At 33.5% G+C, this 23,632-nt stretch overlaps 1 non-coding gene across 1 annotated transcript; it reads left to right on the top strand.

Annotated features, from left to right (window-relative positions):
• Window positions 1–15,743: 15,743 nt before the first annotated feature.
• Window positions 15,744–15,847, top strand: LOC143411905 (U6 spliceosomal RNA). Its single transcript, XR_013092916.1, has one exon. It is a non-coding gene; the product is annotated as a U6 spliceosomal RNA (small nuclear RNA).
• The last annotated feature ends 7,785 nt before the right edge of the window (window positions 15,848–23,632 follow it).

Genomic DNA, 23,632 nt, shown 5'->3' with positions numbered 1-23,632 from the left:
GACAGCTTCTATAGCATAAAGATTAAACAGAGATTCATTTAACCAAACTGGAACCCACAAGACTTCATTAGAATACACTTTTTTTTTTTTAAAAAAAAAAGATGCATTTCCTCTTTCTAAAGGACATGCTAGTATAGAATTCTAACATCTATACTATATTGATGTAAGAACATCAATAATAAGAAATTCGTCTCTGATAATTTTAAAACACAGTGCTAACATAATTAAGCTAAATTCTTCTTTTAGGCATTAGCACATCTTTACTACATATGGGCATGCTGATCTTTCTTCATTTCTACTCACCGTATAATCATTCACATCTATACAAAAAAAATACTTAAAATGAAAATCTGAATGATTCATATTAGAGAAAATAGCAGTATAAAAGAAAATTATTATTAAATGTGTTCATAAATATTGAAAATTTAGGTACAATGTATGCATGTCTATCTAAAAATTTAAAAATATGTCTACATGTTAATAAATGAATACCATTATATGCAAAATTGCTAAAATTAATGATTATGTTGTCATTAATATGGCAAAGAACTTATGGAACAGCTTTTTAATCCTCATTACCTATTGATTACAAATAGGATATACTCTAGTAACAATATACCTTTCAATAGATGCAATGAAGACAGTAGATATTTTATGATTGGCTAGGCCTGTTTCTCCATTAATTTTTTCAATAAAAAAGATTTCAGAAGGATAGATTTTCTCATCACATCATTAAATAAGTAGGTTACATGACACAGAAGTCACAGTCCCTGACCATAATTAATAACTTAAATTCCTTGTATTATCCTCTCCAAATCTCTACCTGTCACAAGCAAAGTTCTGCCCTTTAGTGACTTATCCCTCTATAAACACAAAAAGAGGCCCAAAAATTTATGCCTACCGATTTTAATGTTTTCGCAGTTTCATTATTAATATTATGAACTTACTATTTTTTAATAGGAAGAAAGCTTGTGTATAATAGAAATCAAAATACTTTTGCATTCAGAAAAATTAATTTCAAAAGAAGGCAAGGAATCCTCTTTCATAACTCATTTTCAATATCATACTGGAAGTCATATCTAACTCAAAAAGAAGAAATTTTTAAATAATCCTAAAATTTCTTTGGAAGAATAAGAGAACCAGAACAGCCAAAGCAACCATGAGCAAAAGGAGAAATGCAAGAGGCATCACAGTACCCGATTTTTCAAATTATACTACAGAGCTATAGTAACAAAAACAGCATAGTGTTGACATCAAAACAGACAAATCCACATACTTACAGTCATCTGATACTTGACGAAGATGCCAAAAGTATATGTATGAAAAAAAATCGCCTTTTAGACAAATGGTACTGGGAAAACTGGATATCCACAAGTGGAAGAATGAATTAGATCCCTGTCTCTCACTCTACCCAAAAGTCAAATCGAAGAAAATCAAATACTAATCAACAAGTGAGATACTGCCCAAGAAGAGAAAAATGATTAAGAGCATGAAGAAAGCCTACGGAATGGCAGAAAATCATTGTCACCTGCTCCTCTGAGAGGTGATTAATATACAGAACATATAAAGAATTCAAAAAAGTTCAACATCAGAAAAACAATCCAATAAGAAACATAAATGTGCAGCAAATTTAAAAATGTTTAACATCTCTAATAATCAGGGAAATTCAATTGAAACTGCATTGAGATTTCAACTCACTCCAGTCAGACTGGCAATTATCAAGAATACCAATAATAAGAAATGCTGGAGTTAATGTTGGGGAATAGGTATACTCAGGTATTGTTGGTGGGACTGCAAATTAGTACAAACACTCTGGGAAGAAGTATGGAGATTCCTCAATAAATGATTCTAGGAACATAACTACCATATGACCCAGCTATCCCACTCTTTGGTATACATACAAAAGATCTAAAGTCAGCATACTACAGAGATACAGCCATATCAGTGTTTTGAAAGTAATAAGAAGAAGAGTAACAGGAAAATTTGGCTATTAATGAGAGGAGATTGAAGAAGGGTAAATAAGAGGGCAAAAAAACAAGGTATGAACAAACAAGCAAATGTAAGATCTAAACAAATCAAATCCACATAGAATTATGCCTCCAAATCAAAACAAGACTGAATAATAAACAGGTGCAGAAGAAGGCAATTAAAATGAAAGTGAAATTTATATATATGTATATACTTTCTTAAACCTATTCATGCAAGGTATCTCTCTCTCTCTCTCTCTCTCTCTCTCTCTCTCTCTCTCACACACACACACACACACACACACACCCCATACACAAAATCTTGCATAATGTAAAAAAGTAAAAATACATAAATAAAATGATATTTGAAAAAATTAAAAATGTTATTTTTTTAAAAAGTTAAAATGGGGGAAATATGTAGGGGTATGTGAAATGAGATATACATGACTGGTTTCTGTTGAGGTGGTTAAAAACTGTTGGAAAGGGTGAGTTTTCATTCTTAATATTTATTTTGGGGATCTGCATCCTTGGGTCAAGGACTGGGGATTGTTAAGTACAACATCTTTACAACATCTTTGCATTTCTTACCTAGCTAAGAGGCAGAGTTGTGGCTAAGAGCCAAAGCTGGTTGTAGCAGCTCACAGCTTCCCATCTCCCAGTACAGTGTGGAACAGACTGCAGAGTGCTGAGAAATTGTGTTTTTCTGTAGCAGGGGTGGTACAGAGTTCTAAATTGGAAGTTCCATTAGTTGGGGTTCAGTCTTGGCTGACCTTTGGGGCATTGGTGAATATATAAAGACTAAACCTTCATTGGTTTCAAATTCACTACCATTAACATAAATTACCGGGTATCATCCCTGGAGTCATACACTTCTTTGTGGCCATTATTGGCATCTTTCCAATAACTCTTTCAGGATGTCAGCAACAAAGGGAGCTCTCTCGATATCCAGAGATCCTGTGCTTCAGGAGCCATTGCTGTTACACGTATTTCATTTACTTCAGTTCAGGTATGCTTTGGGGGTCATAGCTGGTGACATCTGGGTTTGCTGGCAACTTTCTTTATGAGCTCCCAATCACCAGTCTCTGCTTGCCAAGCTCAGCACTTAACAAATGGACCCTGGGCTGGTGACCAGTTCCCACCAAACTATTTTTCTGGGGGCCCAAGGATTCACGTTGGTTTTCACTCAACACTTCAGCCACCAACTCTGGTGTGTTAGTCAGCTTCTTTGCTGCTGTAACTGGGGGACCCAACTAGCACAACTGTAGTGGAGAATACTGAAGGCTCACTCACAGTTTCAGAGGTCTTAGTCCATAGAAGGCTGGCTCCATTCCCCAGGCTTGATGTGAGGCAGAACATCATGGAGGAAGAGCATGGCAGAGGAAAGCGGCTCACATGTTGAACAGAAAGGAGGGAGCAAGAGATCTCCACTTGCCAGATACAAATATACATCCCAAAGCCACACCCCAATTCCCACTTCCTTCAGCCACACCCTGCCACTTCAGTCTCACTCAATTAATCACTGTCAGGGGATCAATTCACTGGTTAGGTTAAGACTCTTACAACTCAATCATTTCTCCTCCAAACCTTCTTGCATGATCCCACAGGTGACCTTAAGGGGGACACCTCATATCCAAACCTTAATACATGGGTTCATTAAGATCAGCTCCCTCTGGATCCCACAGCTTCTCCCAGAACAAGCTTTTTATTTACCTGTTTTGGTGGTTTCTCTGCCTGCTCAACCACCACAGGCAGCCAAGCTGATGTGCTTCTAACATGACTTCTTGTATCATATTTTAAGTTTCTCTCTTTCTGTGTCTCTATGGTTTCTTTTATTGTCCAGCATTGGGTTTCAGTGAGTTCTTTTGCTATTCAACTCACTGAAAAGCAGTCTTCCCACTTCTTAGGTCTGGTGCTGAGGAATGCTGGAAAGTACACCTTTCCCCTAACCTGCCATCTTCTCTCTCCTATACCTGAAATCTTAAAATTGATAGAGTGCATTATTAAATTCTTTATGTACTACTCTTTTCATTTTAATATGCCAACATTTGAGAATATACTTTGCAGCAACACACAACTAAGTCATTCAGGGTCACTCCAGGTAAATTTGGGTTGGCGCAAAATGACCACACCGAGAAGGAGAAAATACCTTTTTCTTGGGACTCTTCAGCCATGGCTCCTCTGCTCCAGCTCCCACAAGGGAGGCAGACAAAAGAGAATGTTCTGAAGTCCCTTTTTATTGAGGGGAAGACATTCAAGAAAGTTCCACCCCAATGAGGGGAGTCAGGTTTCAGAGGGTTGAGTCTAGCTTCCTGAGGTCTTGCTGTCAGCAGATTGACTGACATCTTGGAAGGCCACGCCCATCTCAGGTGCTGTGTGGAGATCATAGGCAGAGGTAACAAAAAGGACACATACTATGTCACCATCCCAAACAGAGAGGCAATATCAGTCCATTCCACTTACATACTCATGCTCATAGTGTTCTCTCTCTCTCTCTCTCTCTCTCTCTCTCTCTCTCTCACACACACACACACACACACACACACACAGTGTCAATGGCTGGCTTGCCACAATACTTCTCTATATTAGTGTATTTTGCAAAATGTCATTTTTTTATTGAACTATATTTTTTATTATGTGAAAGATAAACTGAAATTCTGTTCCAAGCAAGTAGCATTTTTAAATTTTTAATGACTACTCAGGTATAATTTTCAACGTTTGTTGAGTTAGGTCAGAAAACCATCTAATTTATTCTGAAAATGTACTTACTGCAAATTCATATTCACTGAAAGAACGTGCACTTCAAAAACTCAGATAATTTTAGGGCCAGAGGAACTTTAGTACTCTCATTTTAATAATTAGGAAAGTGGAGTATATTAGAGTGTGTGGGTATATTAGTTAATTTTCAATAGTTTTTATTAATTTTTTAAGTTACCTTCGAGTGTGTCAGACTAGAAAGTAATAACAAAGTCAGTGGTTAAAGGGCTGATATAGCCGCGGGTGGTGGCATATGCCTGTAATCTCTCAGGTGGCTGAGGTAGGAGGATCGCAAGTTCAAAGCCAGCCTCAGCCATGGCAAGGAGGTAAGGGGATGTGGCTAGCAGTCGAGTGACCCCGAGTTCAATCCCCCGGTACAAAAAAAAAAAAAAGGTTAAAGGGCTGATGTAAAGTAAATTTAAATAAGAATAAAAATAAGGAAAAGATAAATTAATATTTAAAAATGAATGTAATTAAGAGGATGTGATATAAATTTGTATTAGTTACAAATTGAACATGTGATTGATTTCTGACATAAAATAGGAAATAAATAATTGAATTAAGTGTTTTAAAACTGTTTTAAGAGATATTCAATTTCAGTTTAATCAAGGACATATTTATAAATTAGACACTTTTTAAGATAGTGTATGGCATTTTGCAGCTCAAGAACTAATTTAATCTCATCCTAGGCTTTTAGATTTCCTTTGTCAATTAAATCAGAAGCCCTTTAGATTACATTTATAAATCCTTATGTCTATAGCTAAAAGTCACTTCTTTTCTTAAGGTGTCACAAGAATCTCTCATGTGCTTGACATCTATTGATCTCATCTACTTAATGGTTTTCTTTTCCACTATAAATCTGTGTCCTGGTCTTATTTCAAAATGGTAATGATGCTCTCAATTTTCTTTTATCTTAAGAACTGACTATGACATTTTAACATTCAAGCTGAACAGGAGTACAACTAGGTATCATTTCAGATAGTCTCCACTAAATTATCCTGCTTTTCACAGGTAAAATTTCTCAAATATTCCAGTAAAAGCAACCAAATATGTGAGAACAAATAAACATCCATTTAGTGTGGGCTGAAAGCACTACTACTGACAGCATATATTCACGTCTCATGAGTGTACCTGTGCCTACAACCTCCTCCTTATCAATTCTTTTTACTTAACTGTCTCATTCATACAACATTCCAATATTTCTTCCCTAATTATGATGGAAGTAAATAGTGATTGTTATAATGAATATCGATAACACTATTTGGTAACTAGGCCAAAACATCTTTCTTTCCAACTTGGAGATTTCAGAACCAGATGGAGGATTTAAGGAAAAGAGAGATTTTTTTCCAGTCATTAGAATAAAGTTATTTTTAAATGAATACAGGGTAGCAAGGAAATAAATGATTAAAAGAGTAAAGTCTAGAGAAGTTTGTCATTTGAATATTTGTAGGACAAAAATTACATGAGAGATTAGAAAACATAGAATGACTACCAAGACTTCCCCAATCAGCATTACAAACTCTTAAATGATGCTTATGATGAAGATTCAAGCTAATCAATTGAAAGCTTTCAGGTAGTTTTTTGTGCCTCTTTGTTTTTAATTTTTTTAAATGTCTTTTTTGGTTATATAAATGAAAGGATATATCTATCTCACTGGTTGTTTTCCTTAATCTTCAACCTTTTCTGTTTCTTTTTACCTTAACCCCTAAAAAAAGTAGGCTTCTGTCCTAAAGATATTGTCCATCTTTCTTCTTCAGAAATTAACATAACCTCTTCTATTTTTCTAATGTCTAATGGTGAAATAATTGCTAGAAAAAAATATATCAGAGACAAAATGAAAAAAAAATACCTAGCTTTCATATTTTAAATAGTACCTCCTTCACACATGACTTTCCTTTCATGGGAAACACTCTTTTAGGTCACAAATCCAAATAAAAGGCACTGGACAAAGGCCACAGTGAAAGGAGTAGGATTTATTCACATGTGAAGATAGGGTTTATCCAGCTGTGAATAACAGAAACAGATTCTCACAAGGGCAAGAGAGGAGCCTCACAGGGGTTGCCAGCTGAGTTTACTGTTCTAGGGGTTTATACAGCGCTCGGGCCAATGCTATTGGTCCAAATTTATGCTGATCATGGTTTGGAAGGTACTAATGCTATTGGTCCAAACTTATGCTAATCGGGGTTTGGAAGGTACTCATGCTATTGGGTAACCCTTGAGTCTGAACTTCCAGTTGGGTCTGCCTCACTTCCATTTTCTCCCAAAGCTCACCTGCAATCCAGCTTCCCATAAGGTTGAGGTTGGTGGACGGTAGAAGATCCGGGATTCTACAGCTGAACTAGGCTGGGCTGCCTCTGCATGATAGGTCAGCATGCCCTGGATTCCCCCATGGCTGGCTCCCTGTGGCTGCCCATGCTTGCTGCCCATGCTCCAGCCCACCTGGGCCATCTCTCTGTAGCTCTGATACAGGGTTTGACTTATAATCAGATTTGAGTTTAAGATCATGTAGACCTATTTACAGCTTTTTAATTCACCCAGATTTTAAAATACTAAATTATTTTACGTGGTTCTATGGGTAATCTTGGGGTAAAAACTGTTGTAGAAAACGTTTATTTGACTATCCCAAAGTAAACCATGAAGATTAGAAGAGATTGTAATAGTATAATGGATTATGTAAATCTAAAGAAACATATTTTATTTGGTTAGGCTATAACATTCCATCAATTGCCTCTTTGTACATCTTTGTCATTGCCATCCCACATACACACACATCCTGTCTCAAGGTTGAAATAATGAGACTTTATGCTCCCCCCAAGAGCACAAAGTCTCAAATTGTGTAGTTTGGAGCATCAATATAGGCCTACTATGTGCAAGTGTTGGCACAAGCAGATGTTCAATAGATATTTGATGAATGAGTAAATAGCTAAAGGACTTGCTTTGTGTGTTTTAATTTTCCATTGGTGGTTTTGATAATCCATTCATGTTTATTAATTATATTTTTAAGTCATTCATTTTTAGAGAAACCAGCAATAAGATACTCTCTGCTACTAAGCACTAAAATTATTATAGTCCAGGTCATACAATTTCTAAAATACCTTAACAGTTTACAAAGCTTTACTCTACAAATAGATTGTCATCGGCTATAAAAAGATTTTTTAAATAGTTTTATCAAAGATTTCCAAAAATAGTGATTGGGTGAATATATAAAATTTTTCAACACAAAATTATGGAATGATGGGATAATTGCTTCATTAATATGATTGATGGACTATTCAAAATGCTTAATTTTTCAAACAAGATTTCAAGTTTTCTATTTTTATGGCAATATGTATGGAATAAAATATTCTCTGACCCATGTTCTAAAGCCCTATTCTCATTTAAATTTGTTGTTGTTGTTGTTGTTTAATGACAACAGTTCATTTATTTTGCTTCTCTATTTGTGTCTTTATTTATGATTACAAGTAAGTTTGGGAAATTCATTCTTTATCTTTTCGTTTTATAAAACGTAGCTGTTAGAGCCTGGATTGTTGTTGCTCTGGTTTACCACACTCAGTAAGACTAATGTATTCCATTAACTGAAAAAGATAACAGGCATTTAGCAGCTGGTAATGTAAAATGAAGTGTATCTCAACTGGATTACAAATTTAGGTCACTATCCAATGCTGTTACTCAACTTCTTTACATTGGAATTGTGAGGTGATATTTTAATAGATTGTATCTGTTAATCAAAAGTTGACAATCACTGTAATATTGCTCAAACTTCTGCTTAAACCTGAGCTACATCTTTCCCTAGTTAGGTGCTGCCCTCTAAGGATGATCTCAAAACATTTTCACTGGAAATAAGACAACAATGTCTGTTTAGACTTTTTAAAAATAACATCACTTTCTACTTTGAATGCAGACTCATAATTATAGGGAACTGTGCTTTTTTAATAGAATGGAATATTTTTAGAAATCATCTTAAGAATTTATTATTGTCCTAAATAATTCTCTTAAAATAATTTATTTTAAATATTTTCTTAAATACTTTAATATTAGCATAATATTCTTTATTTTAATAGAGCTATTAAACAAATGCCTTTGAGAAATAATCAGAATGAATTAAGTGACTCATTAATAGAGTGATTTATAGGAATTAGGATAGAGGTTTTATTATATAAGCTAGATGCATTGTATGTACATACATACATTGTGTGCACATAAATACATACATGTTGGAAGATTTTCTAATAAATGTTTTTGGATAATACATAAAATATATATGTTAATATATTTATACAAAAAAATAGATAACCACAAGAGAGAATTATGCAAGTACTTTTGACATCACAGTGAATATATTACTATATTTGTACATATAGACATATATATGTAGGGAGGTTCATTGTTTAAGAAATCTTTGTCAACAGCTTTAATTAAAGAATGTAGTATTTAGTAAAAACCACATAAGCTAATTTTCAAAAGGATTTTTTTCAGGAAATCTGAATTAAAGGAAAAGAGTACCATTTTATGCTTTTAAAATGCAGACTTATAGAATAATACTTAATTTAAATATATAATAGCATTCTCTAGTCAGTTATAATTTCTTCTTAAGTTCCAGATTATTTTTCTAAATATTTTTAGTTGCAGATGGACACAATACCTTTATTTTATTTTTATGTGGTTGTGAGGATGGAACTCAGTGCCTTCCACATGTGAGCCTAGCACTTTACCACTGAACTACAACCCAGCCCCCAGATTAAATTGTAATGAACGATTCAATTAGGAAAAAAAAACATTTTACATTAATATTCACTTTTAAATTTTACAAAAACTAATTTATTGCACAACTTTTCAATAAATATTGATAAAATACTTCACCATACTCTGACTGTAAGAAATACAAGTTATTCAATATACTTTATCCACAAAATGTGTAATAAATGAAATACAGATTTAGGTAACTAGTTGATTCCTGCCCTAATTGTGTCAATTGCAGTTTAGAAAGATACTTTTAAATTAATTAGTAAGAAAATTGAATTTAAGGTAAAAAATTGCATATCTATATCGAAATGTATGTTTCCAGCCTGAAGTATTATGAAAATAATGGTTATTTTAAACTAATTTTAAGATGTGTTGAGTATTCTACTTACAAATGTTAGGAAGAGAGATTTGGTGAGAGAAATCACTTATTCTGCTTACTTGACAGATTTGAGTAGTTTTCTAGTATCCAATCTTAAATTGTTCAAATTAAGCCAGGCGCAGTGGCCCACACCTGTAATTCCAGTGGTTAGGGAGGCTGAGACAGAAGGATTGCGAGTTCAAAGCCAGCCTCCGCAAAAGAGAGGCACTAAGCATCTCAGTGAGACCCTGTCTCTAAATAAAACACAAAATAGGACTGGGGATGTGGCTCAGTGGTTGAGTACCCCCAAGTTCAATCCTCGATACAAAAAAAAAAAAAAAAAGTTATTCAAATGATCTACCTATATCTACATATTTCTAAAATGTGATTCCTCCAGGTAAAGAAGTTTTAAAATTTACACAGATTTAAATGTTAACTTGTGAATCTCATCATATGTCCATGCATCTTTAAATCTGTAAAAGGAAAATAGCAAAAAAATATTTGTTAATAGCATGAATTTTTTATAAAATTTTGCTTTCTTTTAATGCTTTTCAGTGTCATCATGTAACTTAATAAAGTCTCTTTCCCTGTTTAACTCTCTCTCCTCTATCCCTCTCCTCTCTCTTCTCTACTAAATATTCCAAGCACTACCATTGGAAAATTGTGTGATCTTCATGCAACTTAATGCAGCTTTACTGATCATTTCATGTCTATTTAAAATTGTGAATTGAAAAAGCAAATGTGTATTAATTGGTTAGTCTCAATTTTTCTGGTAAATGTTCTGAAATTCTGAAAATTCCTCTGGTCTTCAATGTTTCCTATGAAAATTACATGCAAAGAGTATGAAATATATTGTGATAATTATTCTTTAATCCAAATATATAAAAACTACAAACAAAAAAAAACCTGGAAGTTTTTTTCTAGAATTTTCCAAAATTGATAAAGATTTGTGATTTGTATTTCAACTGTATTTAACATATACAGCCATAATGTTGTATTGTTTATAATATTAGACAAACAACATCCTAATACATTAAGACAACTGCACATTTATTGAACATTTCACCAATTTTATGACATGATGTACATAAATACATATCATAGCAGACATTTTTCTCTATTTAGTATGTAAAATACATGATTTACCACACCCACAAATTTAAATATATGCTTTTGCTCAATACTTTAAGATTTGTAATATGCCAAGTATATGTTACTCATTTTATTTTCCTAAAAATAACTTGCTCACATTTATCAGAAATAAGAATAATTTCAATTTGAAAAATAAAATTCTATTTACTTTCTCCAACTTCTAAGAAATGGAAACAATTTCTCTCATTTTTTTGTTAAAAGCCTATTTTAAAATATGTACATTTTCATTTCCATCACATAAAAATTAGCAATTCAAGAATAATTTTATAGAAGCTAAACTATTATACGGATATGTTCCAGGTGTGCTTTAATTATAGCCCAACTCTTCTCTTAATTAAAATTCTTAACTAAAAAACATTTTATTAGAAAAGTAAAGTGTAAGGCTATTCTGCCTACTCTATGAAGAAGATTAAATAGCTACTGTATGAAAGCATTAGGGATAAGATTACTTTAAAATCCAACAAAGAACCTCAGACAGCTTGTAATAGATTAGTTCTAAACCCAAGTAGGCAGGAAGCTACAAACAAACTCAAGATTGATTTAGTTGTAGAACTAACTGCAAGATAAGAACAAGACAATAATACTAATTTTCCAAAGTTAGCAAAAGGTCATAGGTGTTGTGTACATTACTGAATACTGATCAATTTTTATCTACTTATGAACAGCTTAAAAATAAAAAGCATAATGAAATTACATGGACTGCTGTTGTCCTTTTACAGATAAACAACATGCCCTTACGAATTGCTTTAAATTTTCATTTTCTTTAAATGCATAATACTGATAAAAATTTTTAACATTACATATTTTATTATAATACTTAACAGCTAGAATTTCAGAACAAAAAAATGGAATGATGGTTATCTTATTTTATACGATTTTTAAAATATATTTTTATTCAAATTACAAATAATTATATTGACAGACTAGAAAGAAAGTTTATAAGCAATGAAAACAGACAAAATTATTTTTTCATCAACTTTATAGTAGAGAAAGCCATTAAACTAATTAAATAAGATCTATCATATTAGATGTCAATATGAAATATGGATAAAATATTTTCAAAGCAAATGTTGTCCAGTCCTAAATGGCTAGTTCCATCATGGTCAGAGAAAGGCTAATTAAGAAGGTGAAATGAAAAGCAAACAGGAAAATAAACTTGGTGAAAAATATTTATAAAACATATCTAATAAAAATCTCTAACATAACAGTAAAACAAACTGCATTGTCAAAAATGAACAAAGATATGAATGGATATTTTATCAATGAAGATATACAGGTGATTAGTAAAGACACAGGAAGATACTCAATATTATTTGTCAATAGGGAAATGCAAACCAATGCTACAATAAGCAACCACTTTATACCCACTATGATGGTTATAATAAATAAAGTAGGCAAAACAAATGTTGATGAGCATATTGAAAAATGGGAAACCTCATCTATTGCTATTGGGAATGTAAAATGATGCAGACACTTTGTGAAACATTCCATTTTTCTAAGAGTTCAACATAAACCCAGCAATTTCAATTCTAGGTGTACACCAAAGTAGGAACGAAAAACTATGCCCACATAAAGTCTTTTACATTGATGTTTATGGGACCATTATTTGTAGTACCCAAAATGTGGATATGATACGTTTATCAACTGGGAATGCACAGACAAATGTGGTAAATCCATACAAAGGAATATTATTTAACAATAAGAATAAACTGATGATATATGATACCTCATAGAACAACCTCAAAAATGTTATATTTTTGAGAAAGAAGTTAGATACAACTCAGTACGCTATAATTCCATTTTATATTAAATAATCAGAAAATCAAATTTATAACCACAATAAGTATATCAGTGGTTTCTAAGGGCTGGGATTGCTATGGGACAGACCGATCAGAAAACATCCAAGTCCATTTTGTCCAAATTGGAGAGTCTTTATTTAGCTGGCCGACAACTGTTCCCTGAAGGACCCATAATCATATTTTCATTCTGGATACATTCATTGTTTCCCACGGGACTTTCCATAATCATAAGCGGAAGGGAAGTGGGTTAAAAAGACCCTGGTTGAGTACAAGTTAAAGAACTCTTACGAAAATCTAGACAATCATTCTCTCACAAGGTACATTGCCCAAGAAAAATGGGAACCAAAAAGAGAACAATTTTACATAGCATAAGAATTGCCATTTTGATGTTGCCAAACATGCTATGCTAAGGGGGAACAGATGTGAGGTCAGGGCATTACATCATAACATTGGCTTTGGTTTGCAAATTTTGAGATACATATAAGATATCAAAAAATACAAGCCAATCAGGTAGACAGATATGTCTAGATTTAGGAGTGATATTGGACATATAGTATTAAGTGGCCTGGGATATTAGAAGTAAATGGTAATATATTCTCACAAGAGATGTCAAAGAGATAGGAGGACATTTATAAAGTATAGGGTCCTGGAAACCAATAAGAGATCTCTATCTAGGAGGGACTGAAGGCCTGTAGCAAATGTTGCAGGGAAGTTAATAGAAGTAAGGGCTGAGAAATGAACATTGCATTCTGTCAACACTGGTAATACTGCAAGAATTGTTTTTGCATTAATTTGGTGCCATTCCATGAGCTGATTTTGGGGTTTATTTCTTGTGGGGTATGAGATTTTTCAAGGACACAGAGGGATGAAATTATATGTATAAATAAAGAGCAAGCTGCATAAAATTCAAACCAATGAAGTGAAATGGAATCATGGAAGAACACTGCTTCAAGTGTGAAAGGGTGGTAAGGTAGAAACCTGATTGTCAATGAAATTAAAGGCCTACCTAGGGAAATGTTCAACCAGTGGCTACAGAAACAACCAGGAATTTTGAGAGCACTGTTGGAGACAATGGTCATGAACAGGAAATGAGTTTTGATGTGTTTGCCAGCAGGTGATTCCTACAAAAGCATTACTGGAAGCTAGAGTGTGAAAGGGTAAGATTCAAAGATGGGGAATTTTACAGATGAGTGATGGAAATTCATTCAGAGCTGCAGTCAGCAACATGAAAGTCTGCTTTCCCATATTTCTGCTCCCTAATAGGCACAGAGGAGTACGGCATCCTCTATTGAAACCTTCTGTAGAAGTGCCTTCAGGAGAGAGTAAGGCTTCAGCTACAGACAGAAAATGAAGGGTCAAATTTGAGATATAAACTTTTATTCTATGTAAATGAGATTCAGCAATTTTAAGAGTAGGATAATGGTCACAAAAGGGTATTTTAAGAGTCTGATGGAGTTTAGTGGGTACATCACAAGAGCTAATCCATGAAAAGAAGCTTGATTAATGAAGGTAAATAAATAACATTAATATTTTCTATGTAATTATTTAAATGTAAAACACGGAAAATACAGTAGGCCCTTCCCTGCCCCCATCTACCAAAATGAGTTCAGCAGCCATTTAAATATATGTTAAATATATATATTTAAATGGCTGCTGAACTCAATATTTACTATGTTTTTTCTTACACATACATACCCATGGTAGAGCTTAATTATAAATTTGGTACAGTAAGAGATTAACAAAAACACTGGCTTGGGGTTGTAGTTGAGTGATAAAGAACCTAACTAGGTCCCGAGTTCAATCCCAGACAAAGAGAAGGAAGGAATGAAACAACAACAATATCATAATTTTAATAATATATTGTAATAAAAGCTACATGAATGTTGTGTTTCTCTGTGTCAATCTCCTTCTCTCTTTCAAAATAATTTTGTTCTGTATTCACCCTTTTCCTTCTCGACTGTGTGTAATTCCATCCACAAATGACACTGTAGCTATGGGGGTGCTCCTATATGTGAGCCAGTAGTGTCTGCTTTCACTCTTCCCTGAAACAATACTTGCCATACACAATACCTATAGCAATATATTTTTAAATTTTCATTAATTTTCCAAATTCCATCATGTTTTTGTCAAATTGGCAACACACTTCTCATACACTAAAAACAATGTAAAATGTGGGTTCAATATCTATAAAAATAGTTGCAGATACTGTATGGACACAAATGTACAACTGAAATCTTCCAAAACAAGATCAGTTGACCTAGAACATCTTGAATCAGTGATTGTATGATTGGTACCATTTTCAAAAATTATTTGACATTGTGTCTTCAAATGTATTACTCATTCTCTCCTTCTATAATTTAGTTATATGTTTTAATGTTTTTTTTGCACTTGTGTGAGAAGTATGCTTTTATTCTTGCATACTGACCTCTATTTCAGCTTAATCATCTTATTTTCTCAAGAGACTAATATGTTAATAAGCCTTACAAAAACATTGATTTTACAATTTCAATACCTGGTTCATCTTTGGCTGCTTCCATGGCTATGATCACTTTTGGCTGTGCCGTCTTTGATCTCTTGTTCCCTTTCTTATTTCCATTCATCTTTTATCCTTTCTCCTGGCTTACAGATATAAATTTGTGCTAATGCCAAAGATTACATATAAAGAATTTAAGAACTAAATTGAGTCTCTAGAAAAGTTTGGCTTTCTGTCAGGCAATATAAACAGAAGCAGATCAATTTGTCCAGTTAGGTAGTGATCTGATTTGAGATGACATTTGTTTTAGTATTTTGTGACTGTGTTGTATTTCTGGCTTACTATTTCTCCTACTATTTATCATTTCTGGAATCTTAACTGAAAACTTCTCCTTACCAGCCCTGAACTTGAAATTTCTCCAGTTTTTCAGAGACTAGTCTTATTATTATCCTCTGAAAATTTCTGTGATTACTCTCACTCAAATTATTCTCCAGAGTGCTGGCTACAGCAGACGTATACTAAAATGGGAACAGTACAGAGAAGATTTGCACAGCCCCTGTGCAAGGATACCATGCAGATTTTTGCCGCATTCTTGATGTTTTGCTGATCACTAGCAGATCCTGACCTGGAGTCTTCCAGCAACCCCTAGAAGCCAGTCTGTGCTTTCTACACCCGCTCCCACAGCAATTAAAATCCTTGAAGAATAAAAAATTCTTTTTAGCATATGTACAGATGTGGAATATGTTAACCAAGTGTTATGATGTGTAACTGAGGTACATATGATGTAAGGATATTCTTTGGTAGATCCTCAGCATTGGGTGTTCAAGGTTTCTAGTGCAGCAGTCACTTTTTCTTTTATGAACTCACAATAGATAACATGTACAGCTAATTCTCAGCCCTAGGCCTCCCATATGCATGTGATATTCCTCTTTCAAACCTCAGGCTTCCAAAAGTGATTTTCTGCCTACCTTCATCCTAAATCTCATAAATCTCTCCAAAACATCCACCCAAAGTTCCATTTGACAAATGAAAGCATTTGACAGGCACCATAGTCCTCACTGCTATGCGCTCTCTGATACCCAAGAAACCTGAATGCACACGCTAGTTGCACTGCCTGAACCCTTGGCTCCTACTTGTCACCAAGAGAATCTAAATAAATCCAGTGACCATGTATGTATGATTCGATTTCTAACCATGCACTGCTCAAAGGAGAATAGATGAAGGAGTATGCAAAGGGTTTTTGTGGAGGGAAAAAAAACTGAATATTCAAAAACACAAGCCATATATATTTCTTTTAAGAAAAATCTTCTTCCCGAACAATTGCATTTGTAATAGATTTGAAATGCCAAGTTGCTATAGCTAAATTTACTTATGAAGTACCTTCACCCTCTGTCCTTGTAGAGAGAACAAGCATATCTCCGTTATTATCATCCTGGAGCCTTTTTCTTGTAAAGCTAACCTATCTGCAAATGTTTGGGATGATATATTGCCTGTGTTCCTCTACTCTTTCCTACGAGAGGTTTCTGTGCTTGTATAATGAGCAGCAGTTATGTCAGTCTCATTACTCAAATAGAAATTGATAACAGAAAGTGTGAGGTTGAATTAAAATTCTGCTACTTATTTGGTATAAAGTTATGAGCTAGTCTAAATAATATTCTTTGGGGCTTAATTCTTTATTATGTAACAGTGCTGAAAAATAATGGTGAACTTACAAGTTTTCTGATAAGTCTAATACAAAAAAAAAGAAATCAAAGCTTAACTCTACAAAAAGAATCACTGAACATATTTTCTTCTTATACTCTTCAACTTCTTATTCAGTTTTCTAGAAAGGACCCCAAACTGCAAAAATAAGGTTTTTAATATGCGTTCTAGTATTCTTGAGTATGAGGCAATTATAGTTAGAATTTATTTTTCTAGAACTGAAGTCTCATCTATGACTTGAGAGGTGATGTGCTTTCAGTACAGTAATTTGAAAAGCCCACCAAATGCACTATTCTTCAGTGATGTAGGCTGGAAACAGAGGCATTTTCTAAGGGTAATACCGTTTTGCATTATTTTCCTTAAGGCTTTTACATTTTAATTTTAATTACATTCTTGAACTGTGACTACAAAAGTAATAGAATGTACTATCTTTAAAATCTAAAGATTAAAGTTTTCTAGTTATTATGAAGCAAAACTTCTGAAAAATTTCTGGGCAAAGTTTTCATTGCTGTTCTTTGTATATTACCTGAAGAAGACTTAACTTTGACTCCTACTTCCAATATTTTGTGGTTGTAGACTATTCTCTAATACATTTTCAACAGAAAAATGCATTGTCTACCTAATCAGGTATGAATCGACTTTATCAAGATGGAAGTTCATACAAACTCATTCAACCCACAAACACATAAAGGGAGGTGTTGATGTTTTAGAAGACCCAAACACAAATTTTATACTTTTATCCTTACTTCTACTTACCAGGGAGCATATTGCTTTCACAAAAAGAGAAAAATTGAAAGAGCTTCACTTATGTTTGAGCTTCACATACATTTTGTGTGTAAGAAGGATGGTCTCACTCTCTGGGTTACACCTCACAGGAAAGACAAACTTTTCAACATTACTGAAATAGAAGCTGGATTGTAGAAGTATAAGGCATGTTTGGAAATCTTTAATTAGGTGATTGCTCAAACTTCCTAAGGTTAAAAAGATTTTCATTCTGCATAAACTCTGAAAAATGTCACAATTAAAAGTGAAGTTAAAAGTCTCAGGAACATAACTGACATTTAACATCTTTGTTACTCATTGTGAAGAAAACGATATGAAATTCAAATATCGAATTGAGGTAGTTTTTTTATACTTGAATGACTTTAATTCAAATTTCTAACAGAATTCAGTGTAATAAAAAAAATCATCCTACCAAAATACAAGATTTTTATTCACCTCAAATTTCTAGCTCACAAAAGATATAACATTACTTTTTTTAAGGGTATTCACAACTATTTTAGGCAGTAAATGGCTTAGAGAATAAGATTTCTTTATATAAAATAAACCTCATTATTTCATTTAAGGCTTAAAGATGGAATGTATAAAGGTAATAGATTAGGGGATGGTATGTATTCTTCACTCTGCCCGTGTGTTATTCTGAATTTAGAAGATAAATCCCATACTTCAACTAGTCCCTTCATGAATAGGATTTGAGCATAATAAGTAAAAGTACAATGATTGTTGGGAATGGAAAAAAATAAAAATGGAAGAAATCTGGACATTTGAATGAGCGGTAGGGCACATATACATGAAGTAGAACCAGCCCACAGACTTAAATGACTCTTCTCAGGTGCATTACATGAGAAAGATATCACACAACATGCTTTAAACCACTAATTTTGGTACATGGCTTATTCTGTGATCAATTGAAATAATTTACCTACCCTACAATTTACCTTTTAAAGACTGTAATTCAATGGTTTTAGTATATTGACAAAATAGTGACTAGCTATCAGCCCAATTGATTTTAAACATTTTTATCACACATACAAAAAACAACAACAACAAATCCCAGATGCTTTACCAGTCACTATACTTGCCTCTCACCCCTAGAAATAGACAAAAGCTATTCTACTCTGCATTTCCATGAAATTGCTTATTCTGTTAGTTATCACAAAAATGGGATCTTAAAGTTTGTGACCTTTAATAATCATATTCTTTCAGTTATATTTTCACATACATTTTGTGTGTAAGAAGGATGTTTGGAAATCTTTAATTAGGTGATTGCTCAAACTTACTAAGGTTAAAAAGATTTTCATTCTGTATAAACTCTGAAAAATGTCACAATTAAAAGTGACATTTATGTCACTTTTAATATTGCATGTCAGGAGAAGGTGGATTTAGATCTGGGGAGATGTTGAGAGCCACAGCCAAAGGGGTCCCAGCAAACTTTCAGACTGCCAGCTGATGGTTGGCTCACAGCGGCCATCTCCCCAAATCCAAATCCACCTTCTCCTGTCATTCTTCTGACATTTATGTCACTTTTAATATTACATCTATGTTGTAGCATTTGTAAGTTCTTCATTCCTTTTTACTGAAAAATAATATTCTATGGCATATACATTTCTTTTACCTATGTACCAGTTGATGGATATCTGGGTTCTTTCCATTATTGTTACTATAAATAATGTGTCCATGACCGTTTCTATGTAGGTTTTGTGTGGACATGTGTCTTCGATTCTTAGCAGTACATACATAGTGTGGGGTATTTTGTAAGTATATTCCTCCCCTGGTGAAGAAGTCCCAGACTGTCTTCCAAAGTAACTGTGCCATTTTGAATTTGCATCAGCCACATATGGTTTTAGGATTGTTCACAGCCTTCGACATCAAATGTTCCCTGTAACTTAACCCTCTCCACGACATATTTTACTTCTACAAGGCTGAAAAGAGGGCTTCTGTTATTGCTTTCAGTCTCCTTTGAATTCATCTGATTAGATCAGGACCACCAGGACTATCTGCTCTTTCATTAACTAAATGTGAACTGATTAGAGTATCATCTGAAAAATTCCTTTTTACCATTGCCCATTATGACATAATCTAATCAATGATGTCATATCTCATCATAAACTCTGGTTTTGTCCTCTCTCAAGGGGAATTATACAAAGTCATATGCCATTTCAGGAAGGGTCTTAGGTATTTATCTCACTTACCATATCTGTGAGATAAATACCAACTTCCACAGATTCTGTACAAAAATGCATATTGCAATAATGTTGTGTTTAACTAAATATTAAATCCTTAAATTGACCCTTAAAGTAATTTGAATATCTAATAAATATCAAAAATTTTGTTAGTCACTGGAGTTTTAGTTGTTAACATTATGGAAAACGTACAATCTCTAAAGGCAAGATAATTTTGAAACTACAAATATATTACTAAGATGAGATAAATTGTAAGGTCAATGAGCTAAGGGGAAATAGGTGATATTTACAGTGAAAGATGTCAGGCAACATCTCTAAAGAAATCTGTATTGAAACTTGCAAAAGGGCATAATAACCATGCAAATACACAGTGTTAAAGTATTCCAAATCAAAGACCTAACTGTGAAATATACAATGAAAAGAGAGTAGTTACTTTGTCTAGGGTATATAGAATAAGAAGAAGAATCATAATAGGACAAAAGTCAGATGTTCTTGTAGAACATAAAAGAATGTTTTCCTTCTATTTTAATTGCAGGGAAATCTATCAGATAATTTTGTTCAAAGGAGATGGTATCATGCGGATTTTTATTTTTTATTATTTTTTTAAGATCATCTTGGGTATTTCTTTGGAGAATGTTGTTTTAGGAACTCAGACAAGGAAGCAAGGAGACCAGACTGAAAGCACTAAAGCAGCTTAGGAGGTTTGGACTAAAGAGGGGGCTGTTGATATGGGATGGAGAAGGTGGATTTGGAATATACTTTGGCAATAGACCACAACCACCTTTGAATTTAGATTGAATATAATAAGGTTTATGGAAAGAAACTATCAATCACATTAAAAATTAACTCTATTCAAAAGATCAATTCATTTTATGAAATTCAGATATATATTTTCAAGGCCACATAACCAGAGAAAATAAACTTAAAGAGAAAGATCATTTTTAAAATAATGTTATGTAAAATTCCTTAGCCAACTGAAAATTTACTTTTCAGCTGTTTAGCAATAAGAAAAACAGAGAAAAGTGTCAAAGTTTAGATAAAACTAAGAAAACTTAATGATTGTATTTTTTCCCAAAGAAAATAATGGGAAATAGGCACAATTATGTCCAGAGCTATTGCAAAGAAACGCCATAGAGAACAAAGCGATGCTCCTCCTCCAAACACAGATGGCCAAGCTGGCCTGCACCAGTTTGTCTTTACTACACACACAGCGTAAAAGGACTCCCAGGAACTCCCTGGATAGTGCATGCTGCCCTTCAAAGGGAGAATAAATGAATTAACAGGTTTAAAATAACCAGGTGAGCTTTTCAAAACCATCAGTGAACTCCTGATAAAATTTAAAAATCTAAGTAATCAGGTAAGCTATTAAAATATTTGATTCCTTTAAAAAATTATATTTATATATATATGCCCTTGCCTTGCTTTTTATAGTAATTATATCATTAAATATCAGTTATTAATCTCTGTTTAGTTTTTGCAAATTAGAGAGGATAAACTGTCACTTAATTATTACACTCTGGCATATTAGGAAACAATTTAAGTAGCTAATGGATCAAAAGAACTGTTAGTGACACAAACTGAATACTTCACTGTCATCCTTATAAACAGGACAAGCTATTAATTTCCCCTTCATACTCTAAAGTTACCTTCAAGGATAATAGAATTAACAGCCATGAAAATATTCATAGACAGTCCTACATGATGAGAGAATAAATAAGACCAGTACAATGAACCCAGTGGAAATTTTAGTGACCTTCCTTTCAATTTCTATTTTATGGTTTTAGTTTGAATGCCAGTATGTGGCATAGAATGTTTATATATATTTATATATATTCTCAATGGGGCAAAGAGAGGCAGGGCATAGCAATATTGCCTTGCAAGAGGGAGTAAAGTGTTGAAAGCAATAGTTCAATCCACTCCAAGCACTACAGACACACCCTGCTGCACACAGAAATAATTTATACTAGATTCAATACCTCTAAAAAGTCACTACACAGACACACACAGTGGGCATACACACTTACCCACTATCTCATACAGATACAGAATTATATGCTCTGCCAATTATCCCAGATATAAATCATCCTCAAGAGTTTTTTGAAATGAATAAGTAGATTCTAAGACTTGCAAAGAAAATAAAAGGATGTATGGCTCTTCCCTTGTCATGCACTACAAAGAACACAGCCTCAGATCTCATGATTATCATTCCCTTGTGTCGTAGGTAAGAGATTTAACCACCCCTGCTCAATGTCCTCATTTGTAGAAAGTACACCCATGCATTTGGAGTTGTAGAGTTTACGTCTGTTCATGCACATCTTATCCATTTCTCTATCCCACTGGTCTCCTCTTCCAGACCAACTTCTGTTTTTATCAGCTCAACAAAATAGTATTTACTAATGAATTCAATGATATCCATATTCAAAAATCAAATGTCAAATTTCATTTTCATCCCTCAGTTTTCCTGAAACTTCACCAGACAATTTCCTATTTCCTAAAAGCATTCACAATCACAGAGCTCACCTGAAATCTTGTCTTTGGACTTTTCTTTATCTGAAATTTCTCAGTTTTTCTCAGGGAACCACCTGAATCAATATGAATGAAATATTTGAGTACTTCACAGTTATCTTGTTCCTCAAGTTCTAAAATTCTTTCTAGAGATACCATATATAACTTCAAAAACTCAAGGGTTTTTTTTTTAATTTTGATTGGCTTATAATAATTACACATATTTATCAGGTGAAATGCAATGTTTTGATTCATGTATGCCCCAAATAATGACAGAATGAAGGTATATCCATCACTTTACATTTCATCTCATATCTTCATAGTGAGTACATTGAAAATCCTTTCTTTGAACTATTTTGAGATATGCAGGTTGTTGTTGTTGTTATATTCAACCTCATGCTCTATACATACCAAAATATCTTCCTCTTACTTAATGTAACATCACATCTCTGAACCAACCTCTATTGCCTTCTGAATTCCATGGACCCAAAATTGTGTTTGCCCCTGCAGATGTACCCTTCTATGCTTTGTAGCCTTAAATATCAGACTTCTCAAACGTTTGAGTATTGCAGAGACAAATCAAATCCAATACTAATTCACTATTCATTTATTATCTCCCCTACTAAACTGCATATAAATCTGGAAGATTCTTATTACTTCTCTTAGAAATCGCAACTACATCCTTCCAGTTACAAGGCCCAGAAAACTGTTATTACGTGATGTAATGTGCATGAATAAATAGACTGTCTTATTCATTTACTCTCATAACCAATTACAGAAGTAGTAAATAACATAAATTTAGTAATTATTTGTAATTGACTAAGTAATGCAATCTTTTCCTTAAGCATCCATATGCAATTAAAAACTGTCATTAATGGTTCATCTTGTGTATATCTGATATCTGATCACAAAGCTACATATATGTTGCCCTTCTTGTCATCCAAACTAGCAATCTCTCTCCTCAAGATGGCAACAAAAGTGCCCAAGTTAAGATACTCACTCTGGCCTACTCCAAAATGTTTTCCTTAACTATATCCAGTTTGGTCATTATAACACTCTAAATTAACCATTCCATCATAATTCATAGTTTTAATGACTCTCTCATTTCAATTAAAAGAGACCAAAGAAATAAAGCCTGGAAATTCTGGATTGCTCGCATAGCCCTCCAGATGCATTTTATACTCTCCCTCAATCTCTGGTCTCCAGTTGTACTGACT

The sequence above is a fragment of the Callospermophilus lateralis genome, chromosome 12, assembly GCF_048772815.1.
Source record: "Callospermophilus lateralis isolate mCalLat2 chromosome 12, mCalLat2.hap1, whole genome shotgun sequence".
NCBI lineage: Eukaryota > Metazoa > Chordata > Mammalia > Rodentia > Sciuridae > Callospermophilus > Callospermophilus lateralis.
This window is presented reverse-complemented; position numbering and strand designations above follow the sequence as displayed.